Here is a 23717-nt window from a genome sequence, read left to right on the forward strand (position 1 = left end):
GTTCTCTATTCGAAGGACTCTCTTTAATATTTCTTGTAAGTTTGGTCTGGTTTTTACAAATTCCCTTAATTTCTGCTTATCTGGAAATATTCTAATGTTGCCATTGTATATGAGAGACAGTTTTACTGAATATAGAATTGCCGACTGGGTTTTTTTTGTTTTTTTTTGCTTTCGACCTTTTATATAGGTCTTCCCACTGTCTTCTTGCCTACGTGGTTTTAGCTACATAGTTGGAGATTAGTTTTATTGGTTCCCCTTTTTAGATAGGTGACTTTATTTTTCCTTAGCTGATCTCAGGATTCTTTGTTTGTCTTTGGTCCTTTTTATTTGCACATTTGTTTATAAGTCTTGGTGACTTTCTTTGGGCTCTATCCTGTATGGGGTTCATTGCGCTTCTTGGATGGGTATCTTTTTGTCTTTCATGATGATAGATAGCGAAGTTTTCTGCCAGGATTACTTTGACAATTGTCTCTGTGTTTTGCATTCCACCTCCACCCCCCGCCCATTGGATCTCTTATCATATGCAAGTTTTTCCTCTTGATAGTGTCCCACATAATTATTAGGATTTCTTCATTCTTTTTTCTGATTTTTCCTCAAACAAATTGGTATCAAGGGATTTTTCTTTAATTTCACTAATCTGTCTTCCTTTGCTTCAATTCTGGTCCTATATCCTTCTTTTGAGTTGTCTGTTTCTGAAATTTTATTCTTAATCTTTTGGCTTTCTAGTTGATGTTTTTGTATGGTTTCTAGTTGTTTCGTTTTTATATTGTTTTCCTGCATTCTTTATCGCTTTTATGAGTTGTAAACAACTTGACAACAATGGGTTTTTTGTTTGTTTGTTGCTTTCTTTCATTTTGTCAGTGCCTTCCTCGATTTTGTCTATATTTTTCTTGGTTTTGCCTGTGTTTTCACAGGCTGTTTCTTACCCCCGGCAGTTTTTTTGTTCTTTATTTCGGTCACTTGCTGACTCCATCCTGTCCTGCTTCTTTTTGTGATTTGATATTGTCTGTTGTTTCCGAAGCATCAAGAAATTATTATATCTATTTATTTATTGTGTGTTTGTTGAACCCTGAAATTTTGTTTTGTTTTGATATATCCAAGTAGGCTGGGCCTGTGTTTTGCTCTGGTCTCTAATTTTGCCATTTTGATGCTCTCGGTACCTTTCTCAGGGTTGGTGGAGGAATGACTGCATGTGTGAGTGTGGGTCTCTTGTGGGGCTGTTGAGGATATAGGTGGTGTTTCTGTTGAGGTGGTGTGTTTGTCTGTCCAGCTGGACCCTGGCTGTGGGTGCAGTGGGTGATCTTCCTAGTTTTGGGGTTGGGTGCTGTCTGTGTGCTCTGCTGATTGCAGGGTGGTTGGGTTTGGGGTATCTGGGTTGTTGGTCCCCAGATGAGTTCTCTGGAAACTCTCATCAATGGTTCCAGGTGAGCAGGGTTATGTGGGGATGTTTAGAATTAGAATATAGAATACAGAAGAATATACAATATACATTATAGAAGAATATACACAGTAGACTATACAATACAGAATATAGATTATACAAGAGCATCTAATACAGAATTTAGAATATAGAAAGTAGAATGTAGAATACACAATATAAAATGTAGAATAAAGACTATAGAATACAGATTATAAAATACAGAAAATTATGAAATGTAGAATGTAAAATATAGAAGAATACACTATATTCTATTTTCAAAGTTCTTTTACATTCTGTATTCTATCTTCAGTGTTCTATGTTCCATATTCTATATTTCAAATTCTCTATTTTCTATAATCTATGTTCTTCTATATTCTATATTTTTGTATATTCTATATTCCATACTCTGCATTCTATATTTGGTGTTCTATATTCTATATTTTTCTACATACAATATTCTTCTATATTCTATATTTCATATTCCATATTCTACATTGTATATTTTAAATTGTTCCATATTCTATGCTCTATATTCTGTATTCTACATTCTAAATTCTTTATTCTATGTTCTTCCATATTCTTCTATATTCTATATACTATATTTTTCTGTATTCTATATTCCATAGTCTACATTCTTCCTTCTATATTCTACATTCTTCTATATTCTTCTATAGTGTATATTTTGTTTTACACTCTATATTCTTATTCCATTATCTTCTATATTCTATAATCTATATTCTTCTATATTCTGTGTTCTTTATGCTTTATTTATATTCTATATTTTGTATTCTACATTCTATATTCTTCTATATTCTATATTTTCTATATTCTATATTCCATCCTGTGTTCTGTATTCAATGTTCTTTTTCTATATTCTATAATTTTCTGTATTCTATATTCTACATTCTATATTCTATAGTCTGTATCATATATTGTTCTATATTGTATATTCCGTATTTTGCATTCTATATTCCATAATCTTCTATATTGTATAATGTATATTCTCTATATTATGTATTTTTATTCTATATTTTATATTCTGTATTCTACATTCTATTTTCTAAATTCTATATTTTCTATATTCCATTGATTGTATTCTATATTCATTTTTTTCTATAGTCTATATTTTTTAATAATTTTCTGTATTCTATATTCCATATTGCATATTCTGTATACTCTAGTCTACATTCTATATTCTTATATCCTATCTTCTATATTTAATTCTACATTCTATATTCCAGAATCTTCAATATTCTATAATCTATATTCTTCTATATTCTGTTCTTTATTCTATATTTTGTATTCTACTTTGTACATACTCTATTCTATATTTATCTCTATTTTATATTTTTCTATATTCTCTATTCCATACCCTGTATTCTATATCACATATTCTATATTCTGTGTTCTATATTCTATGTTCTATAAAAAAATATATAGTCAATATTTTTTATATACTATATTCTTCTGTATTCTATATTATATATTCCATTTTCTACATTCTGCATTCTATAGTCTTCTATATTCTGTATTCTATACTCTTCTACATTTTTATTCTACATTCTATATTCTTCTCTTATAATCTATATTCTTCTATCTACTATATTCTGTATTGTACATTCTCAATTGTATATTAAATATTCTACAGTCTACATTCTATATTCTAAATTTTGTAATATTCTTTTTCTTCTCTATACTCTATTCCACATTCTATATTCTCTATTCTACATTCTATATTCCATTTTCTTCTATATTCTACATTTTCTATTCTAAATTTTTCTGAATTCTATATTCTTCTATATTCTATATTTTTTAGTGTTTATTCTACCTTCTAATCTCTATATTCTATATTCTTCTGTAATCTAATATTCTCTTGTATTCTCTATTCCATATTCTCTATTCTACATTCTATATTCTTCTATAGTCTGTAATCTATATTCTTCTACTTTCTTTATTCTATATTGTTCAATAGTATATATCCGATACCTTATATTCCATATTTGTCCATATTCTATTTTCTTCTACGTTCTATCTTCTATTTTCTGTAGTCTGTCATCTACATTCTGTATTCTTCTATATTCTGCATTCTGTATCCTATATCTTCTATATTCTAAATTTTTTGCTCTATATTTTCCTATATTCTGTATTGTTTGTCAGTTTTCTATATTCTTCTATTATTATACTCTACATTCTCCAATTGTCCATATTCCATATTCTTCTATACTCTATATTCTTTTTTCTTTTATATTCTGCATTGTATTTTCTATGTCCTATGTTCTTCTATATACTATATTCCTCTATATTCTATGTTCTACGTTCTAAATTCTTCTATATTCTATATTCTGTACTTTATATTCTACATTCTAAATTCTATATTCTCCTATGTTCTATATTCTTTTATATTCTCTTTCTATATTTTTACATATTCTAGGTTCTATATTCCATACTCTGTATTCTATATTGTATATTCAAAGTTCTATGTTCTATATTCTTTATTTTTATATATACTGTATTTTTCTGTGTGGTATATATTCTATGTTCCATATTCTATAGTCTACATTCTGTATTCTTTTAAATTCTGTATTCTTTTATATTTTACATTCTACATTCCATAATTCTCTGTATTCTACAATCTGTATTCTATATTCTATAGTCTTTATTCTATATTTTATATTCTGTAGTCTACATTCTATATTCTAAATTCTGTATTCTATGTTCTTCAGTAATCTATATTTTCTTGTATAGTTTTCTACTGTGTACATTCTTCTATAATGTATATTCTGTATTCTTCTGTATTCTATATCCTAATTCTTCTATATTCTCTATTCCATATTCTGTATTCTTCAATATTCTGTATTCTACATTCTACTATATTCTTTTTCTTGTATTTTCCATACCCTTGTATATTCTATATTCTTCTATATTCCGTATTCTATGTTCTTCTATATTCTATATTTTACATTCTACATTCTATATCCCATTATTTTCTATATTGTATGATTTATAATCTTCTATATTCTATACTTTCGTGTATTCTTCACTGTATACTTTGCATTGTATAATCTGTATTCTACATTGTACATTTTATATTCTTCTGCATTCTATATTCTAAATTTATATTCTGTTTTCTTCTATATCCTGTATTCTTTATGCTATATTCTTTTGTAATGTATATTCTATATTCTTCTTTATTCCAAATCCTCTATACACTATATTGTTCTGTTTACAAAGTTCTTTTATATTCTGTATTCTATCTTCCGTGTTCTATGTTCCATATTCTATAAATTCTCTATATTCTATAATCTATGTTCGTCTATATTCTATATTTTTGTATATTCTATATTCCATACTCTGTATTCTGTTTGATGTTCTATATTCTACGTTTTTCCACATACACTATTCTTCTATATTCTATATTTCATATTCCATATTCTACATTCCACATTGTATATCTTAAATTCTTCCATATTCTATGCTCTGTATTCTATATTCTACTTTCTAAATTCTATATTCTTCCATATACTTCTAGTCTATATTTTTCTATATACTATATTTTTCTGTATTCTCTATTCCATATTCTTCCTTCTATATTCTATATTCTACTATATTCTGTATTCTATATTCTTCTATATTGTAGTCTGTATTTTAAATTCTATATTCTATATTCCATTATCTTCTATATTCTATAATCTATATTCTGTGTTCTTTACCTTTTATTTTATATTCTATATTTTGTATTCTACATTCTATATTTTTCTATATATTTTCTATATTACATATTCCATACTCTGTGTTCTGTATTCAATGTTCTTTTTCTATAATCTATATTTTTCTATACAATTTTCTGTATTCTATATTCTTCATTCTTTACTCTATATTCTTCATTCTTTATATTTTTCATTCTTTACTCTATATTTTTCTATAGTCTGTATCATATATTTTTCTATATTGTAAATTCTGTATTTTACATTCTACATTCTATATTCCATAATCTTCTATATTGTATAGTGTATATTCTCTATATTATGTATTTTTGTTCTATATTTTATATTCTATATTCTGTATTCTACATTCTGTATTCTAAATTCTTTATTTTTCTATATTCCATTGTCTGTATTCTATATTCAATGTTGTTTTCTATACTCTATTTTTTTATAATTTTCTGTACTCTATATTCCATATTGCATATTCTGTAAAGTATATTCTACATTCTACATTTTCTTATATTCCATCTTCTATATTCTATATTTAATTCTATATTCTATATTCCAGAATATTCTATATTCTATAATCTATATCCTTCTGTATTGTTCTTTATTCTACTTTGTACATACTCTATTCTACATTCTTTATTTAAGTCTATTCTATATTTTTCTATATTCTCTATTCCATACTCTGTATTCTATGTTCCATATTCGATGTTCTATATTTTTTATATCCTATATTCTTCTGTATTCTACATTCTATATTCCATACGCTATATTTTACATTCTGCATTTTATATTCTTCTATGTTCTGTATTCTATACTCTTCTACATTCTATATTCTTCTGTTGTAATCTATATTCTTCTACCTGCTATATTCCATATTGTACATTCTAAATTCTATATTCAATATTCTAGTCTACATTCTATATTCTAAATTTTTCAATATTCTTTATTCTTATCTATTCCCTATTCCATATTCTATGTTCTCCATTCCATTTTCTTCTATATTCTATATTCTAAATTTTTTCTGAATTCTATATTCTATATTTTTATGTATATTCTACCTTCTAATCTCTATATTCTATATTCCTCTGTAATCTATACTCTTATATTCTCTATTCTATATTCTTCTATATTTTGTCATCTGTATTTTTCTACTTTATTCTCTATTCTTCAATATTGTATATCTTATACCCTATATTCCGTTTGTCAATATTCTATTTTCTTCTACATTCTATCTTCTATATTCTGTAGTCTGTCATCTATATTCTTTATTCTTCTATATTCTGCATTCTGTATCCTATATCTTCTAAATTTATGCTCTATGTTTTCCTATATTCTGTATTCTATATTTTTCAATATTCTACATTCTTCTATAATTATATTCTACATTCTCCTATTTTCCATATTCCTTATTCTTCTATACTCTATATTTTTCTGTATTCTTTCTTTTATATTCTGTATTGTATCTTCTATGTTCTTCTATATACTATATTCCTCTAAATTCTATAGTCCATATTCTATATTCTACGTTCTAAATTCTTCTATATTCTATATTCTATACATTCTAAATTCTATATTCTTTTATATTCTATTTCTATATTCTTCCATAATCTAGGTTCTATATTCCATTCTCTGTATTTTATATTGTATATTTAAAGTTCTATGTTCAATATTCTTTATCTTTCTATATACTGTTTTTCTGTATGGTATATCCTATGTTCCATATTCTATATTCTACATTCTGTGTTCTTCTATAGTATGCATTCTATATTCTTCTGTATTTTACATTCTACATTTCATAATTTTCTATATTCTATTTTTTTTATAATCCATAATCAATACTCTTCATTTTATATTTCATATTCTGTATTCTACATTCTTTTCTTTTATTCTACATTCTATTTTCTATATTCCAAATTCTGTATTCTATGTTCTTCTATAATCTATATTCTGTATCGTATTTTTTATAGTCCTATAGGGTAGCCCGCACGCACGACCAGGCCCGAATAGCGGAGCCCCGCAGGTGAGGAGAAGCCCGAAAGGAGAGTCCCGCAGGCCCCAACGGAGAGTCCCGCAGACAAGAATAGTCTCGAAAGGAGAGCCCCGCAGGCATGAATAGGCCGGAACAGAGAGTCCCACAGGGAAGAACAGGCCCGAACGGAGAGTTCTGCAGGCAAGTATAGGCCCGAATGGAGAGTCCGGCAGGCAAGAATAGGCCCAAACTGAGAGTCCCGCAGGCAAGAATATCCCCTAATAGAGGAGCCCCACAGGCAAGAACAGGCCCAAATAGCGGAGCCCCGCACGCAGGAAAAGGCCTCAATAATGGAGCTCCACAGGCACAAAGAGGCCGGAATAGAGGAGCCCCGCAGACAAGAGGAAGCCTGAAAGGAGAGTCCCGCAGGCAAGAATAGTCCCGAACTGGGACTCAGGCAGGCAAGAAAAGGCCCTTACACAGTCCCGCGGGCAAGACTAGGCCTGAATAGTGGAGCCCCGCAGGCAAGAACAGGCCCGAACAGAGTCCTGCAGGCAAGAATAGGCCCTAACGGAGAGGCCTGCAGGTGAGAACAGGCCCGAACAGAGAGTCCGGCAGCCAAGAAAAGGCCCGAACCTAGAGTCCCGAAGGCGACAACAGGCCCATAGGGAGAGTCCCGCAGGCGAGAACAGGCCCGAAAGGAGATTCCGACAGGCCAGAATAGAGGAGCCCTGTAGGCAAGAATAGGCCTGAACAGGGTCCGGCAGGCAAAAATAGACCCTAACGAGAGGCCTGCAGGTGAGAACAGGCCGGAAGGGAGATTCCCGTAGCCAAGAATAGGCCCGAACAGAGTCTGGAAGGCAAGAATAGACCCAAATAGAAGAGCCCCGCAGGCAAGAACATGCCCGAATAGCAGAGCCCCGCACGTAGGAACACGGGGAATAGCGGAACCTGCCATGCACGAACACCGGAGCTCCGCAGGCACGAGCAGGCCCGAAGAGCGGAGCCCCGCACGCACGGACACGCCAAATAGCGGAGCCCCGCACGCACGTACAGGCCCAAATAGCGGAGCCCCGCACGCACGAACAGGCCTGAATAACGGAGGCCCGCAGGCTCAAACAGGCCTGAATAACGGAGCTCCGTAGGCACGAACAGGCCCGAATAGAAGAACAACCGCAGGCAAGAGGAGGAACGAAAAGATGCTCCCATAGGCAAGATTAGGCCCGAAGAGAGAGTTTGGCAGGTAAGAATAGTCCCGAACGGAAAGTCCCGCAGGCAAGAATAGGCCCTAAAGGAGAGTCCTGGAGGCAAGAATAGGCCCGAATGAATGATCCCACAGGCAAGAATAGGACCGAACAGAGTGTCCCACAGGCATGAATGGGCCGGAACGGAAGGTCCTGCAGGCGAGAATAGGCCCGAACGGAGAGTCCCGCAGGCCAGGATAGGCCCGAACGGAGATTCCCGAATGCAAGAATAGGCCCAAATAGAAGAGCCCCGCAGGCGAGAATAGGCCCAAACGGAGAGTCCCGCAGGCAAGAATAGGCCCGAATAGAGGAGCCCCGCAGGCGAGAATAGGCCCGAACGGAGAGTCCCGCAGGCCAGGATAGGCCCGAACAGAGTCCCGCAGGCAAGAATAGGCCCACCTGGAGAGTCTCCCAGGCCAGAATAGGCCCGAACGGAGATTCCCGCAAGAATAGGGCCAAATAGAGGAGCCCCGCAGGCAACAATAGGCCCAAATAGAGGAGCCCCGCAGGCAACAATAGGCCCTAACGGAGAGGCCTGCAGGCGAGAACAGGCCCGCAGGCAAGAATATAGACTGTTGAATACAGTATAAAGAATATGGAATATAGAATACACAAAAATATAGTATATGTAAATATATAGAAAATAGAAGATTGAATATAGAAAAATATAGAATATAGAAAAATTGCAAATGTTTAATATAGAATGTAGAATATAGAAGATTTTAAAACGTAGCCTATACAATATGGAATATAGAATACAGAAGAATATAGCATAGAGAAAAATATAGAATATAGAACATAGAACATCGAATATACAATAGAGACTATGGTTTATAGGATATAGGAAAATATAGAATATAGAACATAGAATTTAGAATGTGGAATATAGAATATAGAAGAATTTAGAATATGGAATATAGAAGGAAATAGTACATAGAAGAAAACTGAACATAGAACACAGAACACAGAAGATAGAATACAGAATGTAAAGGAATATAGAAAATAGTAGAATATAGAATATACAAGAATATGGAATACAGAAGAATATAAACAAGAATATGGATTATAGAATATACATTACAGAAGAATATAGAATACAGAATATAGAAGAATATTGAATATAAATTTAGAATATAGAAAAATATAGAGAAGACTATAGAAAATACAAGAAAAAGAATATAGTAGAATGTAGAATACACAATATGGAAGAATAGAAGAATTAGAATATAGAATACAGAAGAATATAGAATATACATTATAGAAGAATATACACAGTAGAAGACTACACAATACAGAATATAGATTATACAAGAACATGTAATACAGAATTTAGAATATAGAAAGTAGAATGTAGAATACAGAAATAGAATATAAAATATAGAATAAAGACTGTAGAATACAGATTATAGAATATAGAAAATTATGGAATGTAGAATGTAAAATATAGAATACACTATATTCTTCTATTTTCAAAGTTCTTTTGTATTCTGTATTCTATCTTCAGTGTTCTGTGTTCCATATTCTATATTTTAAATTCTCTATATTCTATAATCTATGTTCTTCTATATTCTATATTTTTGTATATCCTATATCCCATACTCTGTATTCTATATTCTATATTTTTCTACATACAGTATTCTTCTATATTCCATATTCTACATTGTATATTTTAAATTCTTCCATATTCTATGTTCTGTATTCTACATTCTAAATTCTTTATTCTATGTTCTTCCATATTCTGTATTTTTCTATATACTATAATTTTCTGTATTCTACATTCCATATTCTACATTCTTCCTTCTATATTTTATATTATTCTATATTCTGAATTCTATATTCTTCTATGTTGTAGATTCTGTATTTTACATTCTATATTGTATATTCCATTATTTCTATATTCTATAATCTATATTCTTCTATATTCTGTGTTCTTTATGCTTTATTTCATATTCTATATTTTGTATTCTCCATTGTATGTTCTTCTATATTCTGTTTTTACTATATTCTATATTCCATACTCTGTGTTCTATATTCAATGTTCTTTTTCTGTATTCTATATTTTTCTGTATAATTTTCTGTATTCTATATTCTACATTCTATACTCTATTCTTCTATAGTCTGTACCATATATTGTTCTATATTGTATATTCTGTATTTTACATTGTACATTCTATATTCCATAATCTTCTATATTCTATAATGTATATTCTCTATATTATGTATTTTTTATTCTATATTTTATATTCTGTATTCTACATTCTATATTCTACATTCTATATTTTTCTATATTCCATTGTCTGTATTCTATATTCAATGTTTTTTCCTATAGTCTATATTTTTTATAATTTCAGTATTCTATATTCCATATTGCATAGTCTATAAACTATATTCTACATTCTATATTCTCTTATATTCCATCTTCTATATTCTATATTCCAGAATCTTCTATATTCTGTAATGTATATTCTTCTATATTCTATGTTCTTTATTCTATATTTTATACTCTATATTCTGTATTGTACTTTGTACATACTCTATTCTATATTCTATATTTATCTCTATTCTATACTTTTCTATATTCTCTATTAATACCCTGTATTGTATACTATATTCCAAATTCCTCTGTATTCTATATTCCACATTCTAAATTCTATGTTCTTCTATATTCTATATTTTCCTTTTTTTATATTCCATACTCTCCATTCTATATTCGATGTTCTATGTTGTATATTCTGTATTTTTCTCTATACTATATTCTTCTGTATTCTACATTCCATAAAGTATATTCTACATTCTATATTCTAAAATCTTCTATATTCTACATTCTGTATTCTATATTCTTCTGTATGCTATGTTCTATATTCAATCTTCCATTTTCTATATTTTTACATATACTATATTTTTGTGTATTCTATATTCCATATTCTTGATACTATATTCAACATTCTATGTTCTTCTATATTCCGTATTCCATATTCTCCTACATTCTATATTTTATATTCTACATTCTATATTCCATAATCTTCTGTATTGTATAATTTATAATATTCTATAATCTATATTCTCCTATATTCTTCATTTTATATTTTGCATTCTGTAATCTGTATTTCACATTGTACATTTTATATTCTTCTGTATTCTATATTCTAAACATATATTCTATGTTCTTCTATATTCTGTTATCTATGCTATATTCTTCTATAATGTATATTCTATATCCTTATTTATTCCAAATCCTCTATACACTATATTCTTCTATTTTCAAAGTTCTTTTATATTCTGTATTCTATCTTCAGTGTTCTATGTTCCATATTCTATATTTGAAATTCTTTACATTCTATAATCGATGTTCCTCTGTATTCTATATTTTTGTATGTTCTATATTCCATACTCTAGTCTATATTCGATATTCTATATTCTATATTTTTCTACATACAGTATTCCTCTATATTCTATATTGCACATTTCATATTCTACTTTCTGCATTGTATATTTTAAATTCTTCCATATTCTATGTTCTGTATTCTTTTTTCTTCCATATTCTTCTATATTTTTCTACATACTATATTTTTCTGTATTCTATATTCCATATTCTTCATTCTTCCTTCTATATTTTATATTCGTCTATATTCTGTATTCTTCTATATTGTATATTCTGCATTTTATATTCTATATTCCATTATCTTCTATATTCTTTAATCTATATTGTTCTATATTCTGTGTTCTTTATGCTTTATTTCATATTCTATATTTTGTATTCTACATTCTATATTCTATGTTCTTCTATATTCTATATTCCATACTCTGTGTTGCATATTCAGTGTTCTTTTTCTATATAATTTTCTGTATTCTGTATTCTACATTCTATACTCTATATTTTTCCATAGTCTGTATCGTATATTCTTCTATATTGTATATTCTGTATTTTACATTCTACATTTTCTGTATTTTTCTATGCTCCATTGTCTGTATTCTATATTCAATTTTTTTCTATAGTGTATATATTTTATAATTTTCCGTATTCTATATTCCATATTGCATATTCTGTATACTATATTCTGCATTCTATATTCTCTTATATTCCATCTCCTATATTCTGTATTTAATTCTACATTCTATATTCCAGAATCTTCTATATTCTATAATCTATATTCCTCTGTATTCTGTGTTCTATATTCTATATTCTAAATTCTACTTTGTACATATTCTATTCTATAGTCTATATTTATCTCTATTCTATATTTTTTCTGTATTCTCTATTTCATACTCTGTATTCTATATACCATAGTCAATGTTCTATATTCTATATTTTTATATACTATATTTTCTGTATTCTTCATTCTATATTCCTTATTCTGTATTCTACATTCTGCATTCTGTATTCTTCTATGTTCTGCATTCTATACTCTTCTACATTCTTATTCTATATTCTTCACTTATAATCTATATTCTTCTATCTGCTGTATTCTATATTGTACATTCTAAATTCTATATTCAATATTCTGCAGTCTACATTCTATATTTTAAATTTTTCAATATTCTTTATTCTTCTCTGTACCCTATTCCATATTCCATGTTCTCCATTCTACATTTTATATTCTATTTTTTTCTATATTCTACATTATATGTTCTAAATTTTTCTGAATTCTGTATTCTTCTATCTTCTATATTTTTATTGTATATTTTGCCTTCTAATCTCTATATTCTTCTGTAATCTAATATTCTTTTTTACAGTCTATTCCGTATTCTCTATTCTACATTCTATATTCTTCTATAGTTTGTAATCTATATTCTTCTACTTTCTGTATTCTGTATTTTTCAGTAGTGTATATCCTATACCCTATATTTGTCAATATTCTATTTTCTTCTGCGTTCTATCTTCTATAGTCTGTAGTCTGTCATCTATATTCTTTATTCTTCTATATTCTGCATTCATACATCTGTATCTTCTATATTCTAAATTTATGCTCTATGTTTTCCTATATTCTGTATTCTATATTTTTCAACATTCTATATTCTTCTGTAATTATATTCTACATTCTCATATTTTCCATATTCTATATTCTTCTATAATCTATATTCTTTTTTTATTTATATTTTGTATTGTATCTTCTATGTTCTATATTCTATATACTATATTCCTCTGTATTCTATAGTCCCTATTCTATATTCTATGTTCTAAATTCTTCTATACTCTATATTCTGTATTTTATATTCTATATTCTTCTATGTTCTATATTCTTTTATATTCTATTTCTATGTTTTTCCATAGTCTAGGTTGTATATTCCATATTCTGTATTCTATACTGTATATTCTACGTTCTATATTCTAAACTCTTCTATATTCTACATTCTGTATTCTAAATTCTACAGTCTATATTCTTCTAGATTCTATATTCTAGATTTTTCTGTATTCTATGTTCTATATTCAATCTTCTTTTTTCTATATTTTACATATACTATATTTTTGTGTATTCTATATTCCATATTCTTGATACTACATTCAACATTCCATATTCTTGTATATTCTGTATTCCATTTTCTCCTATATTCTACATTTTACATTCTACATTGTATTTTCCATAATCATGTATATTGTATAATTTATTATTTTCTGTATTCTGTAATTTATATTCTCCTATATTTTTCATTCTATAGTTTGCATTCTATAATCGCTATTCTACATTGTACATATTATATTCTTCTGTATTCTATATTCTGAATTTATATTCTATTTTCTTCTATATTCTGTATTCTTTATGCTGTGTTCTTCTATAACATATATTCTATACTCTTCTTTATTCCAAATCTTCTATACACTATATTCTTCTATTTTCAAAGTTCATTTATATTCTGTATTGTATCCTCAGTGTTCTCTGTATCATATTCTATATTTTAAAGTCTCTATATTCTGTGATCTGTGTTCTTCGATGTTTTTCTACATTCTCTATTTTTGTATATTCTCTATTCCATACTCTGTATTCTATATTTGATGTTCTATATTTGTCTTCATACAATATTTTTTCATATTCTATATTGCATATTTTATATTCCATATTCTATATTTTAAATTCCTCTATATTCTGTATTCTATAGTCTATGTTCTTCCATATTCTATCTTTTTACATACTATACTTTTCTATATTCTATACTCCATATTCTCCATTTGTCCTATATTCTTCTATATTGTGTATTCTCTATTTTACATTCTATATTCTATTTTCTTCTATATTCTATAATATATATCCTATGTTCTGTGTAATTTATACTTTGTTTCATAATGTGTGTTTTGTATTCTACATTCTATATTCTATGTTCAATATTCTATATTCTGCTATATTCTATATTTTCTGTATTCTCTATTCCGTACTCTATGTTCTATACTGAATGTTGATTTTCTAAATGCGGCAAACGGGTCATCCGTGTCCCCACATCCATAAGCCACTGGAATGCTGGGGCCCAGGCTGCCAGGATTTAGGCCTTGCCTTCGGAGCCCGGCCACATACGAAGCCTTCCACCAGAGGCAGGGACATGGAGACAGCAAAAATTTGGAAAATGGCAGTGTCTCCTCGATTTCCCTGGCATCGCCCTTTCTGAGCGACATGCTTTTTTTCCTAGTAGGATGATGCACTGCCAGAGAAAGGCAGGCTTATGTATGGAGGAAAGGTGTGTGCTTAGAGGGTGACGACGCTGAGACCAGGTTGGGATCTTTAGTCCCAGGAGAGGCCACTGGAAGCTGTGGGTCAAGGTTCTCTGCCCATCCCAGTTTGCGGGGGGAGGTTATCACCACACAAAGCAGCGGCAGAATTATTCGTCGCTGGAGAGGTTGCATCTGCCCAGAAGTTCCACCTGGCCAGTGTCCACCCCCACTGTATTGCCCATGTCAATCAACAGAAGCTAAGACCTTCCAGAGAGACTACTTGCTATTCTCTATCCACGGGGAAGCGGTACATCCAGAAGCCTCCCCCGTTTCATCTCCAGGCTCTCTCTCAGGCCCCTCATACTTGTGATGTGTCTCAGGGGTAGAATGAAGAGATTTCTCTGAATGACCACATACATAGAGGGGCCATAGATGCTGAGGAAGGGTGCTTTGCCTACTGATAACCTAGTGTAAGTGAAAAAGAGGTACCTGCCTGCTGTCCCAGGGTGCCGAACGTGTCGACATCAGCAGTTGCCTACTGTGAAGTTATTCCCTGGGTGCCCTCGATTTTGTGGCCAAAGACACGAGGGGCCGTTCTATGTAGATGGGTAAAATGCAGGGCTCTGCGGAACTGGCTGGATAGGCTGGACCTCTCCTATTGGCTCAGTGTTTGTGACCTGTCCCCGTCAGAAGTTCCGGCCAGCCTTCCGGTGGCTGTGTCCATGGTGATTGGGAAAGAAGCCTTAGGCCCGACACTCAGCCTTCACCTGGCCTACCTGGCCTCTTTACCCTCATCTAGACCACTGTGTGGATGAAAGAAAGGATGTCGGCCAGTGAGCACGTGCCCTCATTTCCTTGGAAAGATTAGGCTCCTTGCCTGGGCAGAAGACAGCCAAGGTCAGCCTGAGCCTAGACACCTAGTGACCTGTGACACTGCAGCCAGTGATAGATGTTGATGTCCACGCTCAGGTATCCGCAGGTGGCGGATTCAGTGTGGTGGGAAGAGAAGTGGAAGTAGAGATGACACACTCACGAAGGCACGGGCCAAAGGTCAGGGAAAATAGCTGAGGTCGTGGAGCTCTAGCGGAGCCAGTCTAGGGCCCAGGCCTCCCTGCTGTACGAGGCAAAGAGGTGATCCATATGCCGCCATCCGTAGACTCTGCACGGCTGGGGCCCTGGATGCCCGGATTTTGGCCTTGTCTACCGAAAAGTGACGCACATGCAGTGTGCCACCGGAGGCTGTGGAGCAGCAGAGGGCAAAATCTTGAAAATGGGGGCTTCAGTTGACTTTGCCTGTGCTCTCCTTTGGCTGAGTGACATCGTGCGTTTCCTAGGAGGTGAAGACATTCGTGGAGAGAGGCGGTTTCCATGCGTCCAGGCAAAGTGTGTGCTGAGATGATGAGTTGCTGGAGACCAGGGTGGACTCTCCAGACCCAGAATAGGCCTCTGGCAGGTATGTGTCAATGTTTTCTGCCCATGGCACTCAGCCGGTTATTTGCATAGAATGTTAGCAGCGGAATTAGTAGTCTCCGGAGAGGCTGCCATTGTCAGCGAGCTTCACCTGGCCAGGTCCGCCCGTGATGTAGCTCCCCAATCAATCACTACTCTCTAGACCTTCCAGATAGACTACCAGAACTTCTCTCCCCATGGGCAAGCGGTAGAGCCAGAGGCCTTCCCCCTTTGCTCTTTGGTCTCTAGGCCCTCTGTCAGGCACTCCAAGGTGTGAAGTGACAAGGGGGAGAAGGAAGAGATTTCAGAGAACGAACACAAGCAGAGAGAGACAGAGAGAGGCAAGAGATGCTGAGTGGGGATGCCTTGCCTACCGATATCCTCAGGAAAGTGGGAAAGAGGTACCTGGCGTGCTCTGCCAATGGCCTGAAGCAGTCCGCACCAGGGGCTCCCTTGTGCCTGAGTAGCCTTTCCCGGGGTGTGCTCAAATCCTGTGGCCACGAGGTGTCATAGGTCACAATGGAGGGCCCTGTGTCATCTGCCTGGTGGGCCGGATCTCTGCCATTGGCTCAGTCTTGTCACCAGGCCCATGACAAGCTCCGCCCCCTCTTGCGGTGGGGGGACTGTCTCTATGGTGATGGCAGAGAAGCCTTAGCCCCGCCCACCTGGCCTTCACTTCACCTACCTGGCCCTCTGACCCTCACTCAGACCTCTGTGTTGATAAAAATCAATGTCCGCCAGTGCCCAGGTGTCAGCATCTGGGATAAAGGATTCGGGACCTTGCCTGGGGCAGAAGGCAGCCTAGGTCAGCGGGTAGCTGGAAGTCTAGTGACTTGTGAGACTGCTGCCAGTGACAAATGGTGACTACCACACTCACATATCCCCTGGTGGCAGAATGCTAGTGATGGGTGGAGAAACATCGCTCCGGAGCACACGTTTAATGGGGCAGCAGCCAAAGCAAAGGCCAGGGCCAGCAGTGGACGTCGTGGAGCTGAATGGCGAGCCAGTGAAGGGCCCAAGGATCCCTCCTGTATGTGGCGAACAGGTCATCCGTGTCCCCACGTCCATAAAGCATTGGACTGCTGGGGCCCAGGCTGCCAGGATTTCGGCCTTGCCTTCGGAGCCCGGCCACATAGGCAGCCTTGCAGCGGAGGCGGGGACGTGTAGACAGCAAAAATTTGGAAACTGGCCGTGTTTCCTCGATTTCCCTGGCATCGGCCTTTTTGAGCGGCTTGCTTTTTTTCCTGGTAGGATAGGGCACTGACGGAGAAAGGCAGGATTACGTGTGCAGGAAAGGTGTGTGTTGAGAGGGTGACGACGCTGAGGCCATGTTGGGATCTTTAGTCCCAGGAAAGGCCCCTGGCGGGTGTGGGTCAATGTTCTCTACCCATCCCCCTTGGCGGGGGAGGTTTTCACCATACAAAGCAGCAGCGCAATTATTCGTCGCCGGAGAGGTTGCATCTGCCCACAAGCTCCACCTGGCCAGGGTCCGCCCCTACTGTATTGCGCGTGTCAGTCAACAGAAGCTAAGACCTTCCAGAGAGACTACCTGCTATTCTGTCCCCACGGGGAAGCAGTACAGACAGAAGCCTCCCCCGTTCCATCTCTAGGCTCTCTCTCAGGCCCCTCATACTTGTGATGTGTCTCAGGGGTAGAATGACGAGATTCCTCTGAGTGAACACATACAGAGAGGCCACAGATGCTGAGGAAGGGCGCCTTGCCTAGTGATATCCTAGCGTAAGTGGAAAAGAGGTACCTGCCTGCTGTGCCAGTGTGTGGAACGTGTTCACATCAGGGGTTGCCTACTGTGAAGTTATTCCCTGGGTGCCCTGGATTTTGTGGCCAAAGACGCAAGGGGCCGTTGTCTGTCCATGGGTAAAATGGAGGGCTCTGCGGAACTGGCCGGTTAGGCTGGACCTCTCCTATTGGCTGAGTGTTTGTGACTCGTCCCCGTCAGAAGTTCCGCCCAGCCTTCCGGTGGCTGTCACCATGGTGATTGGGAAAGAAGCCTTAGGCCCCACACTCAGCCCTCACCTGGCCTACCTGGCCTCTTTCCCCTCATCTAGACCGCTGTGTGGATGAAAGAAAGGATGTCGGCCATTGAGCACGTGTCCTCATTTCCTTGGAAGGATTAGGTTCCTTGCCTGGGCAGAAGACAGCCAAGGTCAGCCTGAGCCTAGACTCCTAGTGACCTGTGACACTGCAGCCAGTGATAGATGTTGATGTCCACGCTCAGGTATCCGCAGGTGGCGGTTTCAGTGTGGTGGGAAGAGAAGTGGAAGTAGAGATGACACACTCACGAGGGCACAGGCCAAACGTCAGGGAAAATAGCTGAGGTCGTGGAGCTCTAGCGGAGCCAGTCTAGGGCCCAGGCCTCCCTGCTGTACGAGGCAAAGAGGTGATCCATATGCCGCCATCCGTAGACTCTGGACGGCTGGGGCCCTGGATGCCCGGATTTCGGCCTCGTCTACCGAGAAGTGACGCACATGCAGTGTGCCAACGGAGGCTGTGGAGCAGCAGAGGGCAAAATCTTGAAAATGGGGGCTTCAGTTGACTTGGCCTGTGCTCTCCTTTGGCTGAGTGACATCGTGTGTTTCCTAGCAGGTGAAGACATTCGTGGAGAGAGGCGGTTTCCATGCGTGCAGGCAAAGTGTGTGCTGAGATGATGAGTTGCAGGGGAGACCAGGGTGGACTCTTCAGACCCAGAATAGGCCTCTGGCAGGTATGTGTCAATGTTTTCTGCCCATGGCACTCAGCCGGTTATTTGCATAGAATGTTAGCAGCGGAATTAGTAGTCTCCGGAGAGGCTGCCACTTGTCAGCGAGCTTCACCTGGCCAGGTCCCACGGTGATGTCAAGCTTCACCTGGCCAGGTCCGCCCGTGATGTAGCTCCCCAATCAATCACTACTCTCCAGACCTTTCAGGTAGACTACCAGAACTTCTCTCCCCATGGGCAAGCAGTAGAGCCAGAGGCCTTCCCCCTTTGCTCTTTGGTCTCTAGGCCCTCTGTCAGGCACTCCAAGGTGTGAAGTGACAAGGGCGAGAAGGAAGAGATTTCAGAGAACGAAGACAAGCAGAGAGAGACAGAGAGAGGCAAGAGATGCTGAGTGGGGATGCCTTGCCTACTGATATCCTCAGGAAAGTGGGAAAGAGGTACCTGGCGTGCTCTGCCAATGCCCTGAAGCAGTCTGCACCAGGGGCTCCCTTGTGCCTGCGTAGCCTTTCCCGGGGCGTGCTCAAATCCTGTGGCCACTAGGTGTCATAGGTCACAATGGAGGGCCCTGTGTCATCTGCCTGGCGGGCCGGATCTCTGCCATTGGCTCAGTCTTGTCACCAGGCCCATGACAAGCTCTGCCCACTCTTGCGGTGGGGGGACTGTCTCTATGGTGATGGCAAAGAAGCCTTAGCCCCGCCCACCTGGCCTTCACTTCACCTACCTGGCCCTCTGACCCTCACTCAGACCTCTGTGTTGATAAAAATCAATATCCGCCAGTGCCCAGGTGTCAGCATCTGGGATAAAGGATTCGGGACCTTGCCTGGGGCAGAAGGCAGCCTAGGTCAGTGGGTAGCTGGAAGTCTAGTGACTTGTGAGACTGCTGCCAGTGACAAATGGTGACTCCCACACTCACATATCCCCTGGTGGCAGAATGCTAGTGATGGGTGGTGAAACATCGCTCCGGAGCACACGTTTAATGGGGCAGCAGCCAAAGCAAAGGCCAGGGCCAGTAGTGGACGTCGTGGAGCTGAATGGCGAGCCAGTGAAGGGCCCAAGGATCCCTCCTGTATGTGGCGAACAGGTCATCCGTGTCCCCACGTCCATCAAGCATTGGACTGCTGGGGCCCAGGCTGCCAGGATCTCGGCCTTGCCTTCGGAGCCCGGCCACATAGGCAGCCTTGCACCGGAGGCGGGGATGTGTAGACAGCAAAAATTTGGAAACTGGCAGTGTTTCCTCGATTTCCCTGGCATCGGCCTTTTTGAGCGGCTTGCTTTTTTTCCTGGTAGGATAGGGCCCTGACGGAGAAAGGCAGGATTACGTGTGCAGGAAAGGTGTGTGTTGAGAGGGTGACGACGTTGAGACCACGTTGGGATCTTTAGTCCCAGGAAAGGCCCCTGGCGGGTGTGGGTCAATGTTCTCTACCCATCCCCCTTGGCGGGGGGAGGTTTTCACCATACAAAGCAGCAGCGCAATTATTCGTCGCCGGAGAGGTTGCATCTGCCCACAAGCTCCACCTGGCCAGGGTCCGCCCCTACTGTATTGCGCGTGTCAGTCAACAGAAGCTAAGACCTTCCAGAGAGACTACCTGCTATTCTGTCCCCACGGGGAAGCAGTACAGCCAGAAGCCTCCCCCGTTCCATCTCTAGGCTCTCTCTCAGGCCCCTCATACTTGTGATGTGTCTCAGGGTTAGAATGAAGAGATTCCTCTGAGTGAACACATACAGAGAGGCCACAGATGCGGAGGAAGGGCGCCTTGCCTAGTGATATCCTAGCGTAAGTGGAAAAGAGGTACCTGCCTGCTGTCCCAGTGTGTGGAACGTGTTCACATCAGGGGTTGCCTACTGTGAAGTTATTCCCTGGGTGCCCTGGATTTTGTGGCCAAAGACACACGGGGCCGTTGTCTGTCCATGGGTAAAATGGAGGGCTCTGCGGAACTGGCCGGTTAGGCTGGACCTCTCCTATTGGCTCAGTGTTTGTGACTCGTCCCCGTCAGAAGTTCCGCCCAGCCTTCTGGTGGCTGTCACCATGGTGATTGGGAAAGAAGCCTTAGGCCCCACACTCAGCCCTCACCTGGCCTACCTGGCCTCTTTCCCCTCATCTAGACCTCTGTGTGGATTAAAAGAAAGGATGTCGGCCAGTGAGCACGTGTCCTCATTTCCTTGGAAGGATTAGGTTTCTTGCCTGGGCAGAATACAGCCAAGGTCAGCCTGAGCCTAGACTCCTAGTGACCTGTGACACTGCAGCCAGTGACAAATGTTGATGTCCACGCTCAGGTATCCGCAGGTGGCGGATTCAGTGTGGTGGGAAGAGAAGTGGAAGTAGAGATGACACACTCACGAGGTCACGGGCCAAAGGTCAGAGAAAATAGCTGAGGTCGTGGAGCTCTAGCGGAGCCAGTCTAGGGCCCAGGCCTCCCTGCTGTATGAGGCAAAGAGGTGATCCATATGCCACCATCCGTAGACTGTGGACGGCTGGGGCCCCGGATGCCCGGATTTCGGCCTTGTCTACCGAGAAGTGACGCATATGCAGTGTGTCACCGGAGGCTGTGGAGCAGCAGAGGGCAAAATCTTGAAAATGGGGGCTTCAGTTGACTTTGCCTGTGCTCTCCTTTGGCTGAGTGACATCGTGTGTTTCCTAGCAGGTGAAGACATTCGTGGAGAGAGGCGGTTTCCATGCGTGCAGGCAAAGTGTGTGCTGAGATGATGAGTTGCAGGGGAGACCAGGGTGGACTCTCCAGACCCAGAATAGGCCTCTGGCAGGTATGTGTCAATGTTTTCTGCCCATGGCACTGAGCCGGTTATTTGTATAGAATGTGAGCAGCAGAATTAGTAGTCTCCGGAGAGACTGCCACTTGTCAGCGAGCTTCACCTGGCCAGGTCCCACGGTGATGTCAAGCTTCACCTGGCCAGGTCCGCCCGTGATGTAGCTCCCCAATCAATCACTACTCTCTAGACCTTACAGGTAGACTACCAGAACTTCTCTCCCCATGGGCAAGCAGTAGAGCCAGAGGCCTTCCCCCTTTGCTCTTTGGTTTCTAGGCCCTCTGTCAGGCACTCCAAGGTGTGAAGTGACAAGGGGGAGAAGGAAGAGATTTCAGAGAATGAAGACAAGCAGAGAGAGACAGAGAGAGGCAAGAGATGCTGAGTGGGGATGCCTTGCCTACTGATATCCTGAGGAAAGTGGGAAAGAGGTACCTGGCGTGCTCTGCCAATGCCCTGAAGCAGTCCGCACCAGGGGCTCCCTTGTGCCTGCGTAGCCTTTACCGGGGCGTGCTCAAATCCTGTGGCCACTAGGTGTCATAGGTCACAATGGAGGGCCCTGTGTCATCTGCCTGGAGGGCCGGATCTCTGCCATTGGCTCAATCTTGTCAGCAGGCCCATGACAAGCTCCGCCCACTCTTGCGGTGGGGGGACTGTCTCTATGGTGATGGCAAAGAAGCCTTAGCCCCGCCCACCAGGCCTTCACTTCACCTCCCTGGCCCTCTGACCCTCACTCAGACCTCTGTGTTGATAAAAATCAATGTCCGCCATTGCCCAGGTGTCAGCATCTGGGATAAAGGATTCGGGACCTTGCCTGGGGCAGAAGGCAGCCTAGGTCAGCGGGTAGCTGGAAGTCTAGTGACTTGTGAGACTGCTGCCAGTGACAAATGGTGACTCCCACACTCACATATCCCCTGGTGGCAGAATGCTAGTGATGGGTGGTGAAACATCGCTCCGGAGCACACGTTTAATGGGGCAGCAGCCAAAGCAAAGGCCAGGACCTGTAGTGGACGTCGTGGAGCTGAATGGCGAGCCAGTGAAGGGCCCAAGGATCCCTCCTGTATGTGGCGAACAGGTCACCCATGTCCCCACGTCCATAAAGCATTGGACTGCTGGGGCCCAGGCTGCCAGGATCTCGGCCTTGCCTTCGGAGCCCGGCCACATAGGCAGCCTTGCACCAGAGGCGGGGACGTGTAGACAGCAAAAATTTGGAAACTGGCAGTGTTTCCTCGATTTCCCTGGCATCGGCCTTTTTGAGCGGCTTGCTTTTTTTCCTGGTAGGATAGGGCCCTGACGGAGAAAGGCAGGATTACGTGTGCAGGAAAGGTGTGTGTTGAGAGGGTGACAATGTTGAGACCACGTTGGGATCTTTAGTCCCAGGAAAGGCCCCTGGCGGGTGTGGGTCAATGTTCTCTACCCATCCCCCTTGGCGGGGGGAGGTTTTCACCATACAAAGCAGCAGCGCAATTATTCGTCGCCGGAGAGGTTGCATCTGCCCACAAGCTCCACCTGGCCAGGGTCCGCCCCTACTGTATTGCGCGTGTCAGTCAACAGAAGCTAAGACCTTCCAGAGAGACTACCTGCTATTCTGTCCCCACGGGGAAGCAGTACAGACAGAAGCCTCCCCCGTTCCATCTCTAGGCTCTCTCTCAGGCCCCTCATACTTGTGATGTGTCTCAGGGGTAGAATGAAGAGATTCCTCTGAGTGAACACATACAGAGAGGCCACAGATGCTGAGGAAGGGCGCCTTGCCTAGTGATATCCTAGCGTAAGTGGAAAAGAGGTACCTGCCTGCTGTCCAAGTGT

At 39.0% G+C, this 23717-nt stretch overlaps 1 long non-coding RNA gene across 3 annotated transcripts in view; it reads left to right on the plus strand.

The window, feature by feature from the left end:
• Positions 1–23717, plus strand: part of LOC126058127 (uncharacterized) — a 44285-nt gene that overhangs the window by 11384 nt on the left and 9184 nt on the right. Inside the window, exons 4-5 of one of the 3 annotated variants that reach the window (XR_007513098.1) lie at positions 16321–16439; positions 21791–21911. The exons of 1 other annotated variant lie outside the window; for it this stretch is intronic. This is a non-coding gene — a long non-coding RNA (uncharacterized LOC126058127). The remainder of the gene's footprint in view (positions 1–16320; positions 16440–21790; positions 21912–23717) is intronic. One more of the 3 variants, XR_007513099.1, reaches the window with a different exon arrangement.

Source organism: Elephas maximus, chromosome 14, assembly GCF_024166365.1.
Source record: "Elephas maximus indicus isolate mEleMax1 chromosome 14, mEleMax1 primary haplotype, whole genome shotgun sequence".
Classification (NCBI taxonomy): Eukaryota; Metazoa; Chordata; class Mammalia; order Proboscidea; family Elephantidae; genus Elephas; species Elephas maximus.